The 24,193-nt window shown below is 35.5% G+C and overlaps 1 protein-coding gene across 1 annotated transcript in view; it reads left to right on the top strand.

Annotated features, from left to right (window-relative positions):
• EYS (eyes shut homolog) overlaps window positions 1-24,193 on the top strand; it is a 704,955-nt gene that overhangs the window by 375,519 nt on the left and 305,243 nt on the right. The window lies entirely within an intron of this gene.

A 24,193-nucleotide genomic window follows, 5' to 3' on the forward strand; every position in this document is an offset into this window, starting at 1 on the left:
TTTTGTAAATACATTTATTCTTAGGAAAAAAAAATTATTGTTATAGAAATGCTTTCATGTGACCAGAGGGGATGACCTAAGTTCTTAACCATATATCTGTTAGCACTCTGTGAAATTCTGTATGACTTTTTCACTTTCCCAGGCTCTGCCACCAAGTAATTGCCCAATAAGCAACTATTAACACAAATTGAATGCAGGGAACTTTTCTTTCTCTTTCTTTCCTTTCTTTCTTTCTTTCTTTCTTTCTTTCTTTCTTTCTTTCTTTCTTTCTTTCTTTCTTTCTTTCTTTCTCTTCTTTCTTTCTTTTCCTTCTTTTCTTTCTTTTCTTTCTTTTCTTTCTTTTCTTTCTCTCTCTGTTAGGGCAGCCAAGCATTGAAACAAGTCCAGAGAGATTGCAGTTTCCATCCTTGGAGATATTTAGAATTCAAGTGGACAATATCCTGAGAAACCTGTTGTAGCTGACTCTGCTCTGAGCAGGTGAGGCTAAATTAGATAAACTTCAGTGGTCCCTTCAAACCTCAGTTATTCTGAGATTCTGTGGTACCATGTAATGGTTAGGACAGAATTGCCTTTCAGACATTGTTTATAAAGACTCTTAGAATTTACTTCTATGCAAGTAACTAGTTAGTCACCAAGAGTGGGATTCATCATACCTATAGCTATCCATTCATTAATCTGTGTAAACTATATTACTGTAATAAATGAAGAAAAATTGCACCATCTGCTTTAGATGTCTGTTCTGGGATAGATGCAAACTTTTCTCCTTTTCTTAATATGTAGTGTTCTGCTTCTTTGTACTTTTGGTTTTGGCAAAGAAATTGAATATTGCCTTGAATATTCTGTTTTTGTAATGTATGTGGATCATAGAGCTCACAAAGACATTTGAAAGACAAAACCCAGCAAAACCAGACATGAATGTTAACAACAAACCTGCTATTACAGAGCAGCTAACTGGATTTACTTCCATTAATTATGGAGAAAAACTTTCATTAAACAAATACATTACTGAAGTGGATTTTCATCCCCCTATTGAGTCACCTACTTTCACTGCCTGTGTTCAATATTTCATTATTTCCTTTAAGACCTTACTTTCCTTAAGACTTCCTAAAATATGAAATATGTTCTGAACATATCACTAGTAGTCAAATTGCTACATTACTACAAAGCTCTTCCTGCTCAGTATTATTTTGTTAAAATCTTGCTCTGAAAAAAATTCCAGTTTTGATTACATTACTGGTTAAACACCCCTAGCATAAAGCAAATTTCAGGGTCTTGGATTTTACACACTGCTTTTCTCTATAATGTAATGCTTTTTCAGCTTTCTCCTTAATCAAGTTCTATTCAATTACAGCAGGGTACACTTGGTTTCTGAAAAATGTTGAAACTACATGATGCTTTTGCCTCCTAATCTGTCTTTATCATATTGAATTGTTTATGTTATATTCACTGAATTTGTCATCACTCTCATTATTCCTTTAAGCTTTGTCTTTCATCAGTTCGGCCAGACATATTACTTTTCATTCCATTGTAATTTCCCTGTTCTCAGTATCTGTAATCATATGCTGTTTTTAAACACATGTTATTATATCTGCCACATCAAGAAGGTAATTACTTTTGACATAGTGAAGTTACTAGCTATGTAGGTTAGCATGGAATTTCATGCAAAGTGAGTGCTTTGAACACTGATCCATTATTTGCACTTTATTTGTAACTGCTAGAAGCTTGAACTTGGTAACTTTCCAGACCTCTTTCACAAGCAGTCATTTTCCCTAGAGTTCTGATAAAGACCTAGAAGAATAATCACAAGCCTGGCCTACTTCTGGTTTTACTTAAGTGCAACCTGCTGCTCTGCAGGCAAAAAAATATTGATGGTCTGCAACTTTTAAGTGTATTTTTCACTCTGATTGCTTTGTGCTCAGACCTCTAAGCAAGCCAGGTAAATAGGAAAATCTGTGGGAATTCTATGTAAATGGCTGTCACAACAAGAAAAAAAATTAAGAAATTAAAGTTTCATTTAGAAACTATACATAATTTGACATTTTCTAGATTTCTGTATTAAAATAAATTTAAATTACCTTTTGAGCTGACAAATATCTTCTGCTTTCTAATCATCAAAAGTGTTCTAGTAATATCTAAATGTCTTCTAGACTATGCATCATCCATCTGCTCAGAGACTCATTGTGCTCAATATTCCCAGTTACTTTAAAGCAGAAAGAATCATGATATTGGGAATAAAACTCTTTGCATACCTGCCAATGACAGCAGATGTTGAGTTTCAGGTACGAAGTAATTTGAGAACAGTATTTATGCCACTCAGTATCTCCTGTCATTTGGAGTTTCAAAGCCAGTGAGATCTATGAGCATCATCTACTCTGGGAGCAGGGAAATATTCAAAAGAATCTTCTGTGTTTAAAAAATATTACCCTAAGGAACTTCCTACAGGCATAGTTAACTTCCATATGATTGGAAACAAACAAACAAACAAACACAAAACAACAAAACAAAAAAATACACTTACTAGTACAAGTATTTCTGGGTTAGGGAAAATAGGCCAAATTTTTTTTTTTGATTTTTTTTAATACTATCAGCATTCTATGTTAAGATTGATTTATATTGTAGATTTTTGGACCAACTAAACTAGATAACGCGGACTAACATTCATTAGCATAGAAAGTGTTACTGTTTTGAAAATCTTAAAATGTCTTTTGTGTAGCAGGTTCTGAGGAGCCTAAATCAATTAGGATTGCTTTTCTTTGAAGAATAGCAAATAAAAGATATGAGGTGTTCCGTGTGGCTCACACTTCGCATTTACATTTCGGAGCAGTTATTGAATTAATTATGCTTTGCTCTTAAACCTTATTTTGAATATATTGAAAATAAATCATAAATATCAACTTCTGAAGTTTAAAATAATAAATTTTAGAGTAATGAGAACCTCCAAGTAAGTCTTTCTCTTATTATTTATTTGGAAAACCTATTATTTGGTATAATATGAAAAGTATCCCAAATGCACAGATTGTTCCTCAGAGAAACTGTTACATTCCCTAGAGTTAAGTAATCCTTAGGGATGATTTAGCAGCATTCTAAGTATAAACACTGTCAGTTCAGCTTTTTCCTCATGTTATTTGAGGAAGTGAAGAGGTTCCTGTATGACTGCCTTGAGCAGGTAACTGCCCACTGGCAGTGCTAAGTTCTGATAGTAACTGGGACCCAGAGAGGAGCACAACAGGAGGGTTGCACTGTTGGGTTCTAGTGCAAGGTCTCTGGTCCTGTAATTGAAAATCATTGTTCAAAATCTTAGCAAACTTGACGCCTGTAGTGAAGTTTAAATAATGTGAATTCCTGCTGAAAGAAAAAAAAAGGAAAATAATTATTTTCCTTCAGTTGGGATCTCAGCTTACATGGATATTGTTAAAATAGAGGAACTGTTGGCTAACCATTATCTATAAGCCTTGTTTTTGTTCTCAGATCAGTCATATGTGTACAGATGTAAAGAGGTTAATGTGCTGTGGAAAATAAAAGAAGGGAAAAAACCAAATCTTCCAAAATTCTGTGATATGTGTTTGCAATGAAGCAAGTTGTGGGATGGGGAGGGTAGAAAGGAAAAATTGTATGATGTAGATGGACAGGGAACATTGTAGGGTCAGGACAAGACAAAAGAAATGTATACACAGTGAGGTAACGCAATAGGATATTCAGGGTGACATGTTTAGGAACAAGATTTGAAATAGTACATATTATTGGCCTGAAGAAAGATAAAGTGCCTGTACTCTTCCTCAGCTTGTGTCAATGTACAAGTCTTAAAAATGTCCATATTTACTCTGGTAGAAGCAAGAGGTAATACCTTCTCACAAGTAAAGCAGTATCCCTACTACAGTGTGTCACGCTGCCTCACCATTTTACCTTCTCATTATCTCCAATTTTAACAGTCTTGTAGAATTGTGAGCAACAGTGGCTTCTGCACCTCAAACCTTTGACCAGAGGCTTTGTGTTATTTCAGGTAGCCAGTAAATCTTTATGTGCAGTTATGGAAAGCATAAAATGACTTCATAAGCCAAACCTACTTTTTCTTTTGATGTCACATGGGTCAACGTGTCACAAAGATTAAACTGATTACTCAATACTCTTGAGATAATTGTGCCTGATTAACAGTAATCTGCCCTGTGACTTGGCTTGGCCTCCCAGCAATTTTTCATATTTGGCTTTTCTTTTTTTCTTCTTCTTGAAAAAAAAGGCACAAACACATTTTTCACTATTAGTAAGTACACAATGTGGAGCTGGAACATTTTTTCTCAAGTCTTTGTTGTCTTAGCTCTGCTTCAGAAATTAGAGATGTCTTAAATACCTTTAAATGACTGTTCCTAACACCGTCCATTTATGTATAGCTAAGCAGTTGCTAAGTGCTTGTTTGCAGAAGAGAAAGGCTGTGCCTATTCTGCATATCTAAATAGATCAAGAATATACCAAATGAAAAATGTTTAATTGTTCTTATGTACTGTAAAAGGCTGCTCTCCATCTAAAGTTTGTATCTTACAGCTTTTCAGTCACTATTTTCTATTTTGTGGACTAAAGAAAAAATTATATTTAGCCTATCTTGGCATGATTTATTGTAAAAGTTCTTTTTATTTTTTTTTTCAAGCTGGGCAGGTGCAAGGTTGTTAATCCTTACTTAGATCATTATTTGCTTTTTAGCAAACTGTCATGTATTCAAATATCAAAGAAATGCTGCAGTTTAAAGTGTCACAAACACTAAATCATATGGCAGTTTAGTCATTGTGTTTATCATAAGCAGGTTTTACACTTTAGAGTTTATTAACTCTAAAAGAATAATTTGAGAGTGACCTTTTAGAACTATTTGCTGTTCAGGATTTATTTAGTATCACAATAATTAAGTCAGGAAAGTTTGCAGGGGATAAAATATACTGAAGGTAGTCACTTTAAAAATATTAGTTCCTATCCAGTCTTTCAGGATATAAGTAGGACTGAAAGAATAATGAATAATTTTCCTTACACAGAACAGCAATTGTGTTCCAGTGCTGTGCTTCTATCATAGGTAACACTGTGTCTTTAAGTCCTGGAGCCAATTTCTCACCCACAGTACAACGGGATTATCCAGCTGCATGCTGGACACTTGGTCCAGAAGGATACAGTGAGGGACAGTATGAAAAGCTTTGCTGAAGTCCAAAAAGATTACCCCTAATGGCTTCCCTGGATAACTGGGTGAGTTACCCTGCCGGAGAAGGAAATCAGGTTTGATAAGCAGGACTCCCTGTTTGTGAGGCCCTGCTGGCTGTGACTGATGACTGTGTTGTCCTCCATGTGTTTTTCAATACTCCCCAGAATTGTGTTTTCCATGATTTTAGTGGGCATTGAAGTGAGACTGACAGGCCTGTAGTTTCCAGGGTCCTCCTTGAAAACCAGGACAACATTTTCTAGTTTCCAGTTGGAAACTCTGGATTCCAAAGACCACTTGAAAACCATCAATTTTAATGAATTATTTTGAGTATATTTATCTCTGTAAATGTTAGTAAAAATAATAGGGTTTTTTATTGGTGACAGGAATTTAATTGCTTTTATACTTTAAAATTGAAGCACTATGAGGGAAGTGGAATTTTAAACAAAGACAGAATTACTAGTAGTATGGAAGAAAATATAGCTTTTTTTTTTATACACCTCAATATAAAAAATAAGATATCTAAACATTCTTTTAAGAATTAACCTCAACATGACTGTTAGTATCTGTGTTTGATTTGAGGGGTAAGAACTATCCAGTATACATTATTTTCTCTGTTGAAGAGAGAAGAAAAGTCTGATACTGGACAATCTGCTACATGTTTCTTATTCTGAAGGGCATTTTTAAAATTTGTTTTCTAATGCTCTAGTATTTCCTCTAAAATTTAACCTTAGCACCAGGTGTTTCAGTTATTCTGATGTTTGTGGTTTCTGTGGCTTCTGCAAACCCTTTTCATATAAGTAGAGTATGTTTCAGACCTTTAGAAATACCATGACTTCCAAATCTGAAAGACCATCAGCCCTCAAAAATACAGAACTCTTCCAAGATGCATTGCATCTGATTAGCCCACCTATTTCTCCATGAGTACTTGTAATAATTGGAAGAGGGAGAATCAGTACCTGTTTAGACACTCAGCTGCAGCTTTTAGCTGTGGCTGTATGACATCTGGTAAACAAGCTTCACCTGCTGACTAGATTTATGTGAATTTGGTTACAACACAGGTTCTTTTAGGCCAAAAAATATTTCTTTTGTATTGAATTAATTTTAGCTCTTTGAAATTAAAAATTTTGAATTTCAAAATTAAAGAGTATAAACTAAGAATTTCATTATCAGGATTAGAAATGGATTTCATTTATTCTACTTATTTTTTCATTGGTCTCTATCAAAAGGCAGTAGGGGAAAAGAAGTGAAAGGATTTAATTTTTTTCCATATAATTCATTGAAGCAGATAGGTCTATTATTCTATTTACTTCTTAGGTTGATTCTCCTATCCATGTTATTTTTTTCCTCTAGTAGTCGTTTGCCTTTTATATTCTGCCTTTTTCCTAAACCTCAAATGTAGAAAGGAAATAGAGTATCAGTGATGCTCTGGAGCTGAGTTATAATCCTGACCACCTCTAAAATTGTGAACCATTAAATCTTACAGCTTTTATTTAAGACTACTGGACAACCATCACATTGAAAGATAGGTTCCTGTTCAAGACTGAAAAATACAGCCAAGTTCTGTAATACTGACTCATCCAAAATTCCTTAGTTATGGGAGATTTTTTTCACTGTAACCTCACTGGATTTTTCTTCCACATTGAATAGACTTTCTCAAGATCAAGTAAAGAACTGTTAAACTCTGTTATTTATCTCCTATTCACTTAAAGATCGTAGCTTCAGGAATTGTATAAAAAAATATGTGAGGACAAGGACTTGGCAAAATTTCAGAATTTACATTCCTATATGGTCAATAGTCCAGGCAGTGAACCTCAGCAGCTCACATAAACAAAAATAGAAGAATTTCTTGGTTAGAAATTCAGCCTTCAAACATTTGTTTAAGATTCAGGTTGTTCATATTAACAGCATGTTATGTGTATTAGAATTGCCAGCTCCTGGTTAAGGAATACAAACCACCTGAATCCTCCAACCACAGTATGCAGTGAAAGTTATACCTACATTGAATATGGAGCACTTCAGTATAAAGTCACTGTATTTTACTTTAGTTGCTTCTACAGGCAAAGTGTATTATTAGATAATCAGTTGGATAATTTGTTTCAGATATTCTTCCATGAGCTAGTATGGCTGATCAGGAATTGGCACTACTGGCATAGAAACTGTGCATTGAATTTTGGCTTAGAATGAGACACAATGTTCTTTATGTCTGCTTTGTCACCTTTGGGTTTATGTTTGTCTGCCTACTCCAGCCTGCATCCCCAAATTACTGCTGGGGTCACAGGAGAGGTCTTTGAGACCATGGGAAAGAAATGGCTGTAGACACCCTTCTGGTTTAAAGCCATGCCCTTTCTGTTTCTGTTCTCTTCCAAAGCACACTAACATGTCTGACACAGCAGTGCAGTGAAGCACTTGAACAAACACATTGCTTGGACATCTTGGGACTCATAGAAATTCCTGAGTTTTCAAAAAATGAAACGCTGTTGCTTTCCATCTTTTGAGATGGAATTTGTGCTTTGGGCCATCTTAACACATTTATGAATTTTGAAATATTAGAAAACATTGCAAATGCCAGCATCCCAACTTCTGAAAAGAGTTGGTTTTATCTTTTCAGTTTTTATAATTATGATTACACTATCTTCTGTATTTCTTCTGGATTTTGAAGATCTTTCTTTTTTTGGCTCTTAAATCATTGAGTCTCTAATTTGTGCTATGTAACTGTGTAAAATGAATGTTGGAAACGCACAGAAAATAAACGTAAACAGGGCCATGTCTTTAGTGCAATAACAGCTCTGGTCCTTTGTATGTTTTCTTAAGATAGCTAGAACCTGCTTTCTTTACCATATTATAAAATATTTCAGACATCTAAAAAATACTGGCTACAATATGCATTTCTAAATTTGTGTCAGTAACTGCTAGCTTGAACCTACTTCATCATTACTAATATGAGAGTCAATAAAGGCTCAGAAATGAGAAGAATATGTACATATTATAATCTGCTCTTTCTCAACTGTAAATAATGTTGTAGTTAAGTCTCATACATTTTAGAAATATATTTCTTTGTAACCAGTTGACTTGACTAAAATATTTACTTAGATTTGAACATAAGTGGTACAAATGTGTGCATAAGTGAGACTTCCATTGTACTGATGAATAAAAAATTTATCAAAGGTACAAGTAAAAATAATGAGTACTTATTTTAATTGTTTTTATTATTTAGAATATACTTTTAAACTTGCCAGTTCCCACCTAGTAAATAAATAATATTCCAAGAGTGACTTTTTTTTCCTGGGAGTCTCCCATATAGTAAGCATAAAATGTTTATTTGTGCATCCACATACGGCTGATGTTGCACTCATTAATTTGGGGTATTTTCAATTTTATATTTCAGTTTCTTGGTTTGGTTGTCTGTGCCTGTTTTGTTCTGGAACATATCCATAACAGCAAATATAAGCAATGTTCACTTGAACTCCAATGTTAACAATAAGATACTGCTTCAATGCCATTAGCACAATTCTCATCTGAAAGGCATGACTTTTTTTTTTACTCCTCAGTGTTATTTATAGATATTTATAGGCAGTGTCACTGCCTGTAAATATCTATAAATATCCATGTTTCTGTAGGTATACATTTCATAGGACACCACGTTCTGTGTACAGTCCAACAAGTATTTGCTGATGGGTGTAATGCTTCTGGTCATGAACTTGATTTTACTGTATGCAAGTTGCAGAATCTAAGCCTCAGCTAGCTGCATATTTTTTGTTACACCAAGTTTAAAATCTTTGTAGGCTTTATGAGTTTTTCTTTCTAAAAATGTAGATACTTTCTTTGTGTATATTATATATCACTCATATACTTTTTTTTCAGGGCTTTAGTGTAGCTAACTAACAATTGCCTTTGTAAAATGTATTTTTTTTTAATTAGGAAAAAGGAGCAAATAAAGTTTAAGTGAGTTATCATTAGATAAGGTTATTTGAAGTGATTTTTACTGAAGCACCTTCTTTACTGCTTAAAAATCATTACTGTTATTGCTATAGCAACTGTTGAAAGTATCATGCCCCGTTTGCAGGGTAACCAAGTGTGGGTCATACAAATGATGCAGGTCTTCTCAGACTTAATTTGTAAAACCTGTTTAAATAACCACTTCACTGAACTCCAGCACGATAAACATTGTTTTGTATGTTTTAGAGCTATTAAAGCTTAATCCACTACATTTGTAATGAATGGTTAATCATTGCTCTTTACTAATTTCAAATGAAAACATCTCAATACCAGCATTTACTGCAGTAAAATAACTTTAGTTGTACCAATAAAACATTACCTTGATGAGATTGCAAAGCGTCCACCCATAATCAACATGTTCATTATAAAACTTCTGAATATTTTTTTCTAAACCTTTGCTTCTAGATAATGCCTTACATTAAAAACTACTTTGGCTTTGTAGTTCTACAGGCTACTACTATTATATGCAGCTTTCACTTATCAATCAGTTAAAATGCCTTTATGATGCAAGTGTGATACAAACTTGATTAGGTTATTACTGGTAACTAATTAAGATTTGTGTTAGGGAAAAAACCAGTAAGAGTGACAAGAAGAGCAATAGCAATTCCTCAAGTACTGAAGTGTTTGACTAATGCATAGGGTAATCTCTGGGAGTGTAATTTGCTGGGCATAATACAACATTGGCCTATAAAATGTAAGCAACTGCTTACGCAGGTGCATTTTATCTGTGGAAATGAAGCAAAGAAATGACTCATCCTTCTAAGCAGTGGGAGGTAAGGTCAACATGTTTTTGTTTCCCTGGAGATGACAGATGATGAGGTGAGATTTGATTTCATAATTGAAAGTCCCAGGAGGCTCAAAAGAAAAACAGTGCAGTGTTTCAAGGGGAAAAAACATTCTAATGTACTTTAATATCTGTCAGTTTTTGATTAGTTTAAATTCAGATCCATAACCATAGGGTTCAAACTTAAATATAAATAAATACTAACTAAACTTTTAAATAGCATTTTCCATTTGGAAAATGGTCACAGGTGCTAACTTTATGTTTACAATTATAATATGTGCGTTTCATAAATGTTATCTTTGAGGTCAGATTTTGTAAGAAATTATGTTTCTGTTCTGTCTGTTAAGGACATTGATTTCTGCTGGTGTAACAAACTGCAGAGTTCTACTCATCAACACAGAAAGTTACTGTGTGGGTACAGCCATTCCCACTGCCTTAGTTTGCAGTAGTGCCTTTAAAGGTCTTAAAACTAGCAGATTCTTAAATGCTTCATCAAAACTCAACTTTTTTTTCCACCTTCAGAACCCAGTCAGAATTTCGGAGACTGTGAAATAAAACTTTTGCAATTAGATGGAGAAAAACAAGGAGTTACATTGAGTGTCTTTTCAGAATAAACTTCCTTTGGATACTGTGAGAGTTTCCCTATGCATTTTGCTTTTAGTATTTTGACATTTTACTTGAAATTAGGTTAACAGGCTTTTCTTAAGCAGATAACACATGCTTCTAAATATAAAATTAAAATCAAGTGAACAAACCTCTCACAATGTAGTAATCAAATAGAAACTTTCCTGCTCTTTCTCAGAAAGTTACAGTAGTATTTAAATTAATTAATCACATTGGCTTTTATTTTATTCATGAGCAAAATTATTTTTAATTAGAATATTAAACTCCATTCAATTAAACTCCAAATATACAACCTGAGTCTATAACTGAATGAAACATCTGATCTTACAGATCACTGCAAGTGACACCTACCACATATTCTAAAATTACTGTGTCTAGAGACAGGACTGTTCAGTAATTAATTTTCTTGCATGTTAACGTTTGGTCTCCTAATATTTGCATTATAAAGACAAAAAAAATGTATAGGCCCATCAAGAAAATACTTATTAGAATCTTAAACTCTGTTTTTGACAAGACAATAGATTTCATATGTTACAGTACTTAAAAATGATATTGTAGTCCTGAAGTTCTTTGTGAAATTTGGATGAGATTTTAGCATTATTCTTTGAAAAAAAATCTCTAGATTGTTATAAAACACATGTACATCTCTTACCTGGATGGTCCTAAAGTTTTCTTTCCTTTTTTCTGAATAAGGATTTATGTGCCAGTTAGCAAAATCTATTGACAATGTCATTATGTCATGGTATCAAACTAGAAATTCTGCTTTTCCCACTTAATTCTATACAAGATAATTGCACATATTGGTGGTACAGGGTTTTTTAGATCCTTACTTCTTGTATTACAGTGGTCTAGTTCTTCTGTGAGTTCTTGGTTTTTTTCTATTTGGCCCTTTTGCCTTTCATGACCCTGACTTTATATTGACTTTCTGAGTACACCAACCACAATGCTAGAAAGTTATTCTTTTCTGACAATGTATGAAACAGAAGAGACATTGCCCTTGAAAATATGATTGTAGGTTGTTTATGATTGTAAAAACACTACATAGCCAAACTATAATTCATTCTGAGCTGTTTTCACTTTTGAGTTTGCTTAAGAAAAGGAAGAATGTCCTGATGAGAGGTGTTGAGGGATGCATTCAGTGCCAGTATCTCGGTGGGCAGCTGCAGCAGCAGCCACGGGCTGAGCTCTGGGACAGCGAGCCTGAGGTGACAGGTCAGGAGTCTCTGACCCTTTGCCCAGCAAAGGCTGGGGACCTGTGGCCTGGCCTGGGGACAGACATTCAGAGACACTGCAGGAGCCAAGGGCTCCAGACTTTCCTATGCTTGGACAGCAGGAGGATGAAGGTTATGGAGGTTCTTTGTTTGGGGCTCATCCTCAGAGGGACCAGCTCAAACTGGTTGTCTGTTATTTATTTACTGGGCCAAGATTAAATTATTTTCAGGATTGGTTCATCTGAGACTCGGCTGTGGGACCCTGGGTTTGAGCCAGCTCAGAAGCCTGGTGTGGCTGAGAGAGTGTGGGGTGCAGCTGCCAAGGGGAGCCAGTCCCAGCTCAGGTGTGTGAGTGTGACTGACAGTGGCTCCTGGAGGGATGGGCAGTTTCCTTAACAAGAAGCATCCGTAACTTTTGTTTTTCCTAGGCAAGATACCAGCCATCATTATTGAATTTATTTCTAATCCTTCATACTTCAACACTTAAATTTAACAGAAAAGAAAATCAAATAATAGCAATGTATAGATTTTCTTAATTGCTGACAATGATCTGAGCACAAATGCATAGTTCAAAATACCATCTCGGAATTTTTTTACAGAGTTCCAATTAAAAAAACCTTGCCTTTTTTCCTGAATTCTTACTGAGTATGAAAATGTTTGCAAACAAGTGTGTATAATATCTGAGCTGAAAAGTGCAAAGTTAGCCAGAGGTTCTGCAGTGGTGGTACCAATTCCTTCACAGTCAAAGTTGCCATCAGGATAACTTTCTAATTTGCATATTTTTTTCTGCATTAGAAAACTTTCTGTTTTCTAATGCAGAAAAAAAATATGGTTTCAGAAACTTTAAGTGTAATATAAGGCATATTTATTGAATAATATAAGAAAGGCACTTAACTATGATATTAAAGTCAAGAACAGACATCTTTCAACTATTTGCAAAGCGAGGGATTTAATGAGAGAGGCTTTTTTTTTTTCCAGAATCCATAACTTATTTGTTAGGTTCCTTATGACTTTCTTCTGCACAGTATGATCAAAGCACAGTCTCCAAATTAGCTAAAGTCTGCTTGATGTTTTATTGTTTCCAAGGCACACCGACTGTGATGCCTCATGGTGTTGATTTAATCTCCTGTCACTTCACTTAGCAGATATCAAGTATCACAGACAGTCAAGGTATAAATTTGCACTTAAAAAGAATACAAGCATTTAGGAACTCCTATGCAGTGCAACGTGCTGGAATATGCCAGGGAAGGAAGGAGAATAGAGCCTCATCAGCTAAGGCTTTTCTGGCCATGCTTATTATTTAATTCACATTTGCATTTAAAATATGTTTAGGATTTGTGGTAAACAGCTCTGGAAGCAGAAATGGAAACCAGTAGTCTGTTCTGGCTGTTCTACTCACAGAACTAGAAAATTGGGTGCCCTCCTCTCTGAATATTTAGTGTTCTTTTTTACAGATCTAAAGCAGCCATGATAGAGATTATCTGTCATTATGGAGTACTTAGAAATGGACTCCAAAAAGTGCTACAGAAAACTGGTATGTCTAAGTATTGTCCAAATGAAGAAAATTAAAGATGATAAATTCTGAAACTGTTAGTCTGAACAAAGATATAACGCAGATCAAAAAGGCTTTGAAGAACAACTAGCACAATGTGTCTTATCTATTAACACATTTTTCCCTCTGTATTTCAAGAGCAGGGTGTCAGTGAGCAAGGTTGATTAAAAAAATTGAGAAGCCAGGGACATTACAGAAAAACTACATGTTTTTGCACTTTATTCTCTCTTCACTTACAAGAAACTTAGAAAACATTTAGGTTGGATTCCTTCTTTGCATGTGAGTGTTAAAAAAATCAATTTTTGGAAAAGAGACTATATGAGTGATAGTTGAATAAACAGAGAAAATGAGCATTAGAAATTTTTGATATCTTCAATGACAAGTCAGTTTCAGGCAAGACACTGACTGTGAAGACAAAAAGGGTTTTAGGATACCTCCAGGAAGCTACAAGCCATAAGACTGATGTCCTCCTGTATCAGGTAAGGTAACAGTAAAAATACTTAGGAATAGAATTGGTGAACACACAGCTAAATATTGCCTTGTTAGGAACAATCAACATGTCTGGTTTGGGGTTTTTTTTAAGAGAAATTCTACCCTAAAACTTCTTGGCAGATTTGGAAGAGTTAGCTGCTGTGTGAATAATGGATTGATGGAAGCTTCTAAATTTTCAGAAGTCTGCTGCTGAGTCCCATAAAACAGATTTCTAAGGAAAGGGAACAGCTAGAGGGTAGGCAACAGTAAAACAGTAAATGTTTATTGTAGCTGAAGATCAGTAGTGAAACTCTATAAGCCAGTAAGATTTTTAATGCCTTGAAAATGGAGTAATCAGTGGAATGAAAAGCAGTACACTGAGAAAATCAAGTCGATCAGTTGAAGAACTGATTAACTAGATTAGTAGAAAATTCATAGGATACTGTGGGATTGTACTATGAAGTGGCATAATGAAGTTGAACAAATGTTTGTAATGATGCACAGGTACAGAGGAAAGATTAAAAAATCCTAGCTCATTTTACAGTGACAGACTAAGGAACAGTTTTTGGAGTTCATGCCTGATATTTATATAAAGTGTCAACTCAGCGTAATCATTAAAAAACCCCAAATCAAGTGTTAAAAACTATTAAGAAAATTAATTGAATATTCTATAGTATCAAAGATATGGTATAGGTGTTAGTATCTCCCTTGAAGTTTCTGTCTTCCCATCTCTGTTTACAGAGATGGAATAGAATACTGACTGATCAGAGAAGATCAAATTTATTAGCGTGAAAGGCATCAAAGCTGTATCAGAGCTGAAGAATAGTAGGAGACTAGCTGAGAGATTTGTATGTTTGGTCTGTTCTTGCCTTTCTATAAACATTCATTTAAAGGACCTCTGGAGAATGAGAACTCCTGAAATCAAACAGTTGTCACACTTCTTGTGATAAAATTTGGAGTTTCATCCTCATTACGACAAAAATCTTGGTTGGTTATCATAAATCAGTGTTAAACAAAAAAATATAAACAAACCATTTTAGGCTTGTCCAAATGCAATTCAGTAGCTGATTTATTTTACCTTGACATGCCAACATAGTCTGTCCCTTTTACAGTAACTTTAATAGTTTTATAGTTTTGCTTCTGCTTTAAAGAAGACTTGTTTGAAAGCCTGTTACTCACTTCCTTTAAGATTCTTGCAACACTGCTGTGAACAATTGATTATATAATGCTCTCCCCTACCTTTACTTTTTTTCCTATTAGTAGTTCAAAGAAGGCATAAAATCAGTTGAAGTCTATTCCTAGAGATAACTTCTGAAATTGGGATTTTCACATGGCAGGGCATACGGCTTTATTGTTTCACAAGTTGATTTCTTCTCTCCCACAGCCCCTGGGGCAGAAGTTTCTAGGCAAGAAAAATTTTTTGCAAAAACTTGGAACAAGTGTTCCAGGAGTCTTCCTCTTAACCAATATAATGATTAAGAAACTGAAAAGTGTGTCATGAAACCTGGGACTTATTTTATTTTCCTTTTCTAAAAATTTGGTCTTGTTAGAGAAACAGAGCTTAAAATTTTGGCTTCCTTGTGACAGCAAGAATGTAGTACTTGTCCCAAGTCTTGACAGCTGTTGAGATACAGCTAATGTCAAAAAAAAGCTTATATTCGCTTTCCCTGCAGAAAATCCTGCAGAATAGGTTTGCCTAGTGGAAAGAGAATATAGAGAGTTAACTAAGGCAGGGCAAATGAAACAATTGCCCCACATAAATTTTTTTTTATATTATTAGGCAGTTAAAATCACAAATTTAATATGCCAATTAGGCTTTTTTTAAAAAAATAAGAACAAGTTAAATCATCAGTGTCAGGTTTGAAAGTTACAGTAGCTATCCTGGTTTCAGTATTTGTTCTACAATTGTCCTTGACAGCTGAGGTGAGTAAACCTTGTTATATAAATCATTAAGAGCATTTTAAACTCCCTCAGGGTGGTTACAGAACTGTAGATGAAAAGGGTTCATTCAGTCAAACACAAACCTGTTCTTCAAGGTTTGAGGATTTCTACTGAAATCACTTTGGAAAATGAAAAGCAAATGTAGCTCTTAAAAACAACCAACAAACTATCCACATCTAACAAAAAAGAGTCTAGTGTTCCCACTCTTCCAGGATTTTTTTGGTCTATTTTGTATTTGAAAAGCCACTGATTTCCTGTTTGTCTTTTATGTTTATTTCATAACGTGTCTCTGCTTGTCACAGAATCATAGATTCAGAGAATCATTAGGGCTGGAAGGGATCTCTGGAGATCATACAGTCCATAGCCAAGGCAGGGTCACCTGGAGCAGGTGACAAAGGAACACATCCAGGTGGATTTTGAGTGTCTCCACAGAGGGAAATTCCATGACCTCTATGGGCAGCCTGCTCCAGTGCTGTGCCACCCTCAATGAGAAGTCGTCCTTACTCATGTTGAGGTGGAACTTCTTATGTTTTAATTTTTGGCTGTTACTCCTCATTCTGTCACTGGGCACCGCAAAAAGAGTCTGGTGCCATCCTCTTGGCACCTGCCTTTGAGATATTTATATGCTTTAGTGAGATCCTCTCTCAGTCTTCTCTTCCATAGACTTAGTCACCAGACTGTAGTGCCAGCTCTAATCTTTATTTGTAAACTTCTAAAGAGCATTACTCTTTGAAATATTTAGTGTTGTCTGACTTCACAAGGGAGTTGACTGTGTGTTCTGTGCTACAGCACTTTAACATCTTTCATAGGAGAGGTGGGAAGTATCCTTATAATCTAATAATCAACAGGCAGCAGAAATAGATTTTGATAGTTTAAGGTTAATAAGTGGGCTAAAATGCAACTAATGGCTAATTAGCTGTATGCATGAGCAATTGAAACCCAGACATCTGTAAAATAATTTGTCTGTTTCACTCCTTAAACAAGTGTCAATGTGAAAATGCTCAGAATGTAAATAGTTCCAGGTCCACGCAGTAACAGAGGATGATTACTAAATCTCTCATAGGGAGAAGACAGCAGTAGTTTATGATACTGGCTTTGTGTATGCTGGGGAAAAGTGTAGTAAACCCTAATCATCACTATGCTATATTTCTTGATGTTCCAATAAAGTTTGTTGTCTACCAGAAAGGTAAAAAATAATCTGAATTTGTCTCAAATGTAATGTTTGAGATTGAAATTATAATTTAAGTGAAACCACAGAAATGTGGAATCATTTTGTTTATAAAAGACCTCTAAGATCATGAATCATTTTACTCAACATAGAAATACTGGTTTAGGCTTTGAAAATACAGCATCTTTATATGGCAGTGAATACCCACTGTACAAACCTACATTTTAAGAAGAAATTATTTTTTTGCTGGGAGTTGTTGAAAGCTTCTTATGAAGCTCTGTGCTTGCCCTGTACTTCTTTACTCTTTATTTGTCATATCGTTAATGTTTCATGAATGCCCAAATTCTTAGTAATTTTTTTTCACAGGGTTGACTTTTGTTAGTCTTTATTGTGGAAAAAAAATCATGAGTAAACTAGAACCATGTGGGAAAACTCACAATGTCTTAACATAAAACATGTATCTTCTCAGATACCTCTCACTCGTTGTTGTTGTCACAAACTCTTCTCTGGTAGTACATCTTGCTATGCTTATCCCAATGGGGCGGGTTTACTTTGAAAGAAGGACCATTCTCCTCCCTCCTTGCAGTGTTTCTGCTCATTAGTAGTGCAGTAGAAGGGCAAAAGCTTATGGGCATTTCCTCTTTGCTGTTGGGAGTCATCCCTCTAAGGATAAACTATGAACAAAGAGGATGAAGCCTCAGTCATCACTAAGTTAATCTCTACATTAAAGGACCTGTCTTTGAGCACAGTAAACTTTGATTAAACTCTTTTGAAGGTGGAGAGGGAAAGGAGACAAACTGAATTTCAGGGAAATAGGATAAATGTTCACTGACTTAAATGAAAAAAGCTATTCATGTAAGCAATCACTGGGGAAAATACTCCCAAGTATAGAAATTTAAGTACTCTTGGGATCTTGCAGAGTGAAAAATATGAGAAATTAGATAGTGTTTTGACTTATAACAAGCTATGAGTTGAGCCAATATATTTGCTCAAGTGGATGTTCTCAGAGGTATTTTTGAATTCGAGGAGAAGTATTGAGTGCTTTATCAGACTCGCAGACTTATTAATTAGATTGAGTGAATGAGTGGGTTTTGGGGGCAGATAGGATGGAGGTAAAGAAAGGTATGGTGCCAGGGAAAGGAAAGGTAGTCTGGGCTTTTTAGACCACCCCCCTTCCTCACTTATTTATTCAGTGTTTTTATCCCTTGTCTTTGTCTCTCTCTCTGAATCTGTCTTCTGCTACAACTTTCTGATCAAAAGTTAATACATTTATTGACAGTATAGAGTATCTTAAAGTCATGTAATTTCTGATACTGATGAACCTATACCCCTGTTGCAAATAAACAAGTGGTCCTCCTTCAAGAGTCAGCTGAATGGGCTTTCATTTTGAAGTACATGTTGGCATCAGAATGTGAATGCCATTCTTTTCTTTGTGCAACATTGCGTCAAAGTGTAACTCTTTGTAAAGTACCATATAAAACTGAGATTGAAATTTATTTTAAACAACTTTTAAGAAGTCAAAAAAACCCTAAAAAACCCTACACAGCAGTTGATTTCAGAGCTATGAAACTTTGATATCTATCCTGTAACCTTGAGATCCAGCAGAAAGCACCTTCATATCTTATTTTTTATTATCCATTGGCTTTGGGAAAATTCAGTAGGTATTATATGACCAAAGAATATTTGTATAAATATTCAGATTCGTTTGTATATTTGTATATAAAGGATGAACTACCATTTGTCCAAACATCTAAACAATGAAAAAATCCACTCATATTCTTAGTGTTTGAAAAAACCCATAGTTATTGCACTTGAATAGGCCATTAACAATTGAGTTAATTTTTAATTAGTATTTTGAGAGTTCTACTTGTGTAATTTTCAATTTAACAAAGACAACAGGATTGCATGAAAATGTTCAGCCAATCAGTCGCGAATACCTACTTTACACTGTAAAGTAAATTTAGATTTAGGGTTTTTGTTTTACATTTAAATTGCTTGCATATTTCCAGAGAGGTTTAGTTGTTCATATTTCAGACTTACTCACTGAAATGAGAAAGAATTAGGATTATGTCAATCTTATGTGACAGTAAATTATATTTTTTGGCAAACAAACTAAAATTCTATAAAAAGAACATGAAGTTGCAAGGGCTTTTTTATTGTCTGTGATTTTTTAACTTGACCTAATTTCCAGGTAGCATCTATCTTTTAAGAGAAAGCAACACAGAAAACCCTTTAATATATACTGATTTCATTTTTTTGTAATTTTTTTACAAGGGTAGAGGGAAACAAACCTCCCTTCTAATAGCTCAAGTATCACATTCTGTGAATGCTGTCATTTCTTGGCTGCTTAAAGCAGAAATTGTGATTACCAGCAGTACCATTCTTTTTTCCCATTTCACAATACAAGAATGAATTAGAAATGGAATACTCAAGCAACTCTAGTTCTTACTATTCTTTCAATCTATATGAGATGATATTCATCACCCTGGTAGAGCTCTTTACAATCTAAATAGGCCTCAACTAAAATGTAATAATTTATGGCATCTGATATGAAAAGGATTTTGAAACCTACATAAATTTGCTAGTATGCCTGTGTAAAAATGCTTCATAGATCCAAAATTCTGAAACCTAATTTGTTCTTTACTTTAATTATTGCCTTTAAAAAAGCAGGGGGGCTGGGGGGAAGATGTCTATTTCCAACAGTATTGGCTAAGGGATACAAGTAGAAATGTATTTAGGAGAACTTTCCAAACTTAAAATCTGTTTCATATAATGCATTCAACAACTCTGTAAATCTGAGTGATAGATTGCAGTTCATCATTATTTTTCTCAAAGTACATGTTACCATATTTTAAAAATATATTTTAAAGCTTTACATGTTGGAGAATAGCCATGCTACTGCTTAGGCCCTGGAAGAGGTGAGGGAAGTTTGAGGAATCTGTGGCTTTGATTACCTCTGCAAAGTTAGATATGGTTCCATGCAGGCAGAGGACATAATGTTACACACTGTCCTGAATGTTTTGTAGCCATCGGCTACCTTCTATTTTCTACAACAGAGAAGAACATTCACACAGAAAGATGTGTCACAGTGATACTGAACATCTGAAAAACTACAGTTGCAGTGGCCCAATCGACAATTTTCTGGTTACAAATGTAAACAGTAGAAATGGAATCAATGTACACAAAATGTTAAATTTTCGTATGCCTCTTTCCTGTGGCAGAGGAGATCATTACTCTGACTGTAAGTAGAGAATATTTATTCAGGATTTGACTAGTTAACTAAAGAGGTGCCCTTCTCAGAGGATAAGCTCTCTAAGCATCTGTGGGATATTATGCAGAAGACTAGCATAAGCTATATTGAAAGAGGTTGCTAAGCTCTGCTGATTTTGTAAGTGAGGTGATATTATTACATGTAGTCAGAGTGAAAAACATGGTTTTAACAACTGTTGTTACAGCTTACAAGAAAGAATAATTTTGTGTTGTAAATAGTTTGGTAGGTCTGCTTAATATTTGAGTTCTAGGTGGTTTTACATGTCCAGGAATGTCTCAGAAGTGAGAATTCCAGAAATCATGGAATCAGAGAATATGCTGAGATGGAAGGGACCCATCAGGATCATCAAGTCCAGCTCCTGGCCCTGTGCACGGCACCCAAGAATCACACCATGTGCCTGAGAGTTGTCCGAACACTTCATGAACTCTGTCAGGCTGTGCTGTGACCACTTCCCTGGGAAGCCTGTCCCAGTGCCCAACCACCCTCTGGGTAAAAAATCTTTTCCTGATATCCAGCCCAAACCTCCCCTGACTCAGCTTCATGCTGTTTCCTTGACTCTTGTCACTGGTTACAAGAGTAAAGAGATGGGATCTGCCCCTCTGCTTGTGCTCACAAAAGTGTTGAAGAGCACAGTGAGGTCTCCCCTCAGTCTCCTCTTCTCTAGGCTGAACAAACTGAGTGACCTTCTTCTTTGGAAAAGGGATACAATTGTGAGAAGCAAACTCATAACCATACAAGTAATGCTAAGACTTAAACTTGAGGAGATTTTGCCATAAACACTGAAATTGCAGAGAAAGGCGGGGCTGTGTAAATGAAGCTGGCTGTGTTTTACACAGAATTAGCTAGATTAGTCAGGAGGGAGTTAGAATACAAGGCTGTGCAGAAGCCAAAAGAAGCACACGCTTAGGAAGAAGTAGTGCTGCCAGTCCACTTAGTGTGCTGGTGTAGGTAAAGTAGAAACAGTGAAATTAAATTATTGTTAAACCCAGGCTGGGCTGCAGCTCTGCTGAGAGGAATCTGGATGTCTGCAAGCTGACTGTGAGCCAGCAGTGTGCTTCTGGTGGTGATACGTTTCCCATGTTCTTGTGCTGTCACTCTCATGTCCATCTTCCTGCAAATTCTGATGGTGTCATTATGGTGGGTATTCTTGGGGAGAAAATTCCAATGGCATTCTTATCACCTCATTTCCTACCCCCCACCCTTTCTTCAACTTAGCAGTTGTATCTTTTTTTTTGCATTAGAGAGCAGCAATGTGTATATTGCATGTGTAAATATATGTGCACAATAAAATGCACATACACAGCTTAACCAGTTAGTGGGCAGCACCTGTCCATGACCAGAACATGTTCTACCCAATGCTAACAGCATCATCAGCATCAACAATCCATACGGAGTGTGAGCAGTTCCTAATGAAAGCTGCAAGGCTATTGTGGTAAAGCTTATGCCACAGAGAGGATGCCCAAGGAGTGATGCTCATCTGCGTATGTGCTAAGTCTACACTCTTGGTGGTAAAATTATCAGATATGTACCTAATATACTGGTCTTTTTTCATCACTGTGCAGATTCCAATTATTTCTTCAGTACTTTTTTTTTCTTTTCACCCTTTGGAATTGTGGCTTTTCTGTGCAGAGGTGGTCATATGCATTTCTTCATCCTAGAAAGTGCATAGGTTCTATTTTGAGAAAATTACTGGAATAAAAGTGCAGTATTGCTTGTGAAGAAAGTAGCTGCAGATTCTTGGTTGTACAAGTGAGAAAAACTGATTTATTTTTAATTTTTTTCTCTGTACCACTTTTCAATGCACTTTATAATATCTACATTTCAAGTGCATTAAAAAAAAAAAAAGAAAATGAGAAAATGAGTATACTTCTTTATGGGCCCAGGACAATTAATAAGCCCTGCTCTATCATTTAGATTTAACACTGAACCTAAAGTTCATCTCTCATCTTCTCAAAGACAATTTTTAATATTTACCATAGCAAGTCCTATCCTGGGAGAACAGAACAGCAGATATTGACTGGAAATATTCAAAAATGTAGAAATTAAAACAAACTAGTGCATTTCCTGATAGTTTTCCTTGATTAGCAGGTATAGACTTAAAATAATGCCCTTTTTTTTTCTTTTTGGAAAATGTGAATGCATTATTAACATTTTTCATGTCACCCATAGCTTTCTAGACCTTTCTCCTACTATTCTTCCTTTCTTCCTACTCTATTTAGTAAAAAGGGGTTCATCCCTCTATGTTGTTTTCCCAGTTCTATGCTGACAATCTATGAGATGCTGGACCAGACCACTGAGTATTCACAGCAGTGGGACATCACCAGTACATGAGCCTAATGAGACCTTTCTGTTTCTTTGTCTTGTTGTTCTGTAAGTCAATATTGCAAAAACCTTCTACATTATTTTCAGTTCATTTGAGGTAATAGGCATCAGCTCAGAAACTTAAGCCATTGCTAAAACTGAAGGGGTAAAGGTACCTCTATGGGTTGAGAGAGTTATTTTAGCTTTCACCATGAAGTCTGAAGAATCATAGTGGGCATCTGATCTTAAAAACAGAATAAAGTGAAAGTTCATGGTTATTTTTGTCACTGTGACTTTTACTGCACTTTATAAATTACAATTCACTGTAGAAATATATTTAGTAACTGTTTTATGCCAGGTTTTACTGGTTTATGCCACTGTTTATGATCAAATTTCTCCTTAATCATAATTCCTGTTATAAATCTAGGTAAATTATATGTGTACACGTGTAGAAAATGATTTTTCTATTCTTGCCTCCAGAAGGACACAGAGGTAGGCATTATGCAATTTATCAACCTCTCTTTGTCAGGATCAGGTTCTTCTCAGTCAAGACTTCCAATCCTTTGCTTTCATGATCAGACCATGATTTTCAGTGACTCTCTTCATCATTTCCAGGTCTTCATTAGAGGCAGGGTAGACATGAGATTCTTTATTTTGAGCAAAAGAATGTGTCAGGAAGAGTGAGATTTAAATCTAAGATCTCAGAATACAAAGACGAGCATAATCAGTATTGCTGCAAGTATTTACACATACAGTTTGTTTAAAAGCAGCCTTTAAATAGGATGAGAGATTTCAATTAGGCTTCTGACTTCTTGCTCTGAAAAACAAAACTAGAGAGAATGTTTTTGCCTTCTTCCCCTCTTCCACATCCACACAGATCAAAGTTCCAAGAGAAAAGGTCCAAACCGGAACACAGGTGAAGCTGTGGGAGGTAATGATAGCATTTCTACCTTCTGTGAAAAAGAGAGAAATACAGTTAATGTTGAACAATGTCTAGCCACTGGAAGATACTAAAGCAGGAACAGACTAAATCACAGCCCTGTTGTGTTTTATGTATGTCCTCCAGTCATGAATCAGATGTTGGATCATCCCTGGAGTGTTTCAATGTTGGCTTTTCCAAAATGCTCCACTTTTCAGTACTACTCTTCTTCAAGATGATGAGAAACTTGTATTGGGTTTCTTTTTGTACCAGAGATTTGGCACTGAGCACTTTAACAGTTCATGGCTAGTCATCATCTCACTGCAGAAAAGTAATGATTCCAGGATTCCTCTTCATCTACTTTCTTGGGTACAGTCAGTTTTGCATTCACAGTTTAGAAACATCAGTAAGATCTGAGTCTTCAGACTCAGCCAAAGTTGGCTACTCTCTTTCTAGCTCTGGGTGATAACTCCAAGCTTCTGATGTCACTTGGAGCTCACAAAGACTGAAATCCGCTTTCATAAACTCTGAGCAATACATGAAAAGTGGGTAGCAGCTACAGTACCTCTAGCACTGCTGTTCTTCAAAAGAACAAAATAACTGCTGAGTACATTGAGGAAGACACTGACCCCTTTCTTCAGGAAGCAATCTGACAGAGAGAGTTGACATTCAGCAGCAGTAAATCAAAAGTACCTGTACATTCTGGTTATCCTACCAATTACAGTTCATCAGTTTTCAGAGCAGTTTTTGATGCCTGACACCTCATGGGCTTTGTGGAA

This window comes from Melozone crissalis, unplaced genomic scaffold, assembly GCF_028551555.1.
Source record: "Melozone crissalis strain CALT ecotype California unplaced genomic scaffold, PUWL_Pcris_2 ptg000027l_1, whole genome shotgun sequence".
In the NCBI taxonomy this organism is placed as follows: domain Eukaryota; kingdom Metazoa; phylum Chordata; class Aves; order Passeriformes; family Passerellidae; genus Melozone; species Melozone crissalis.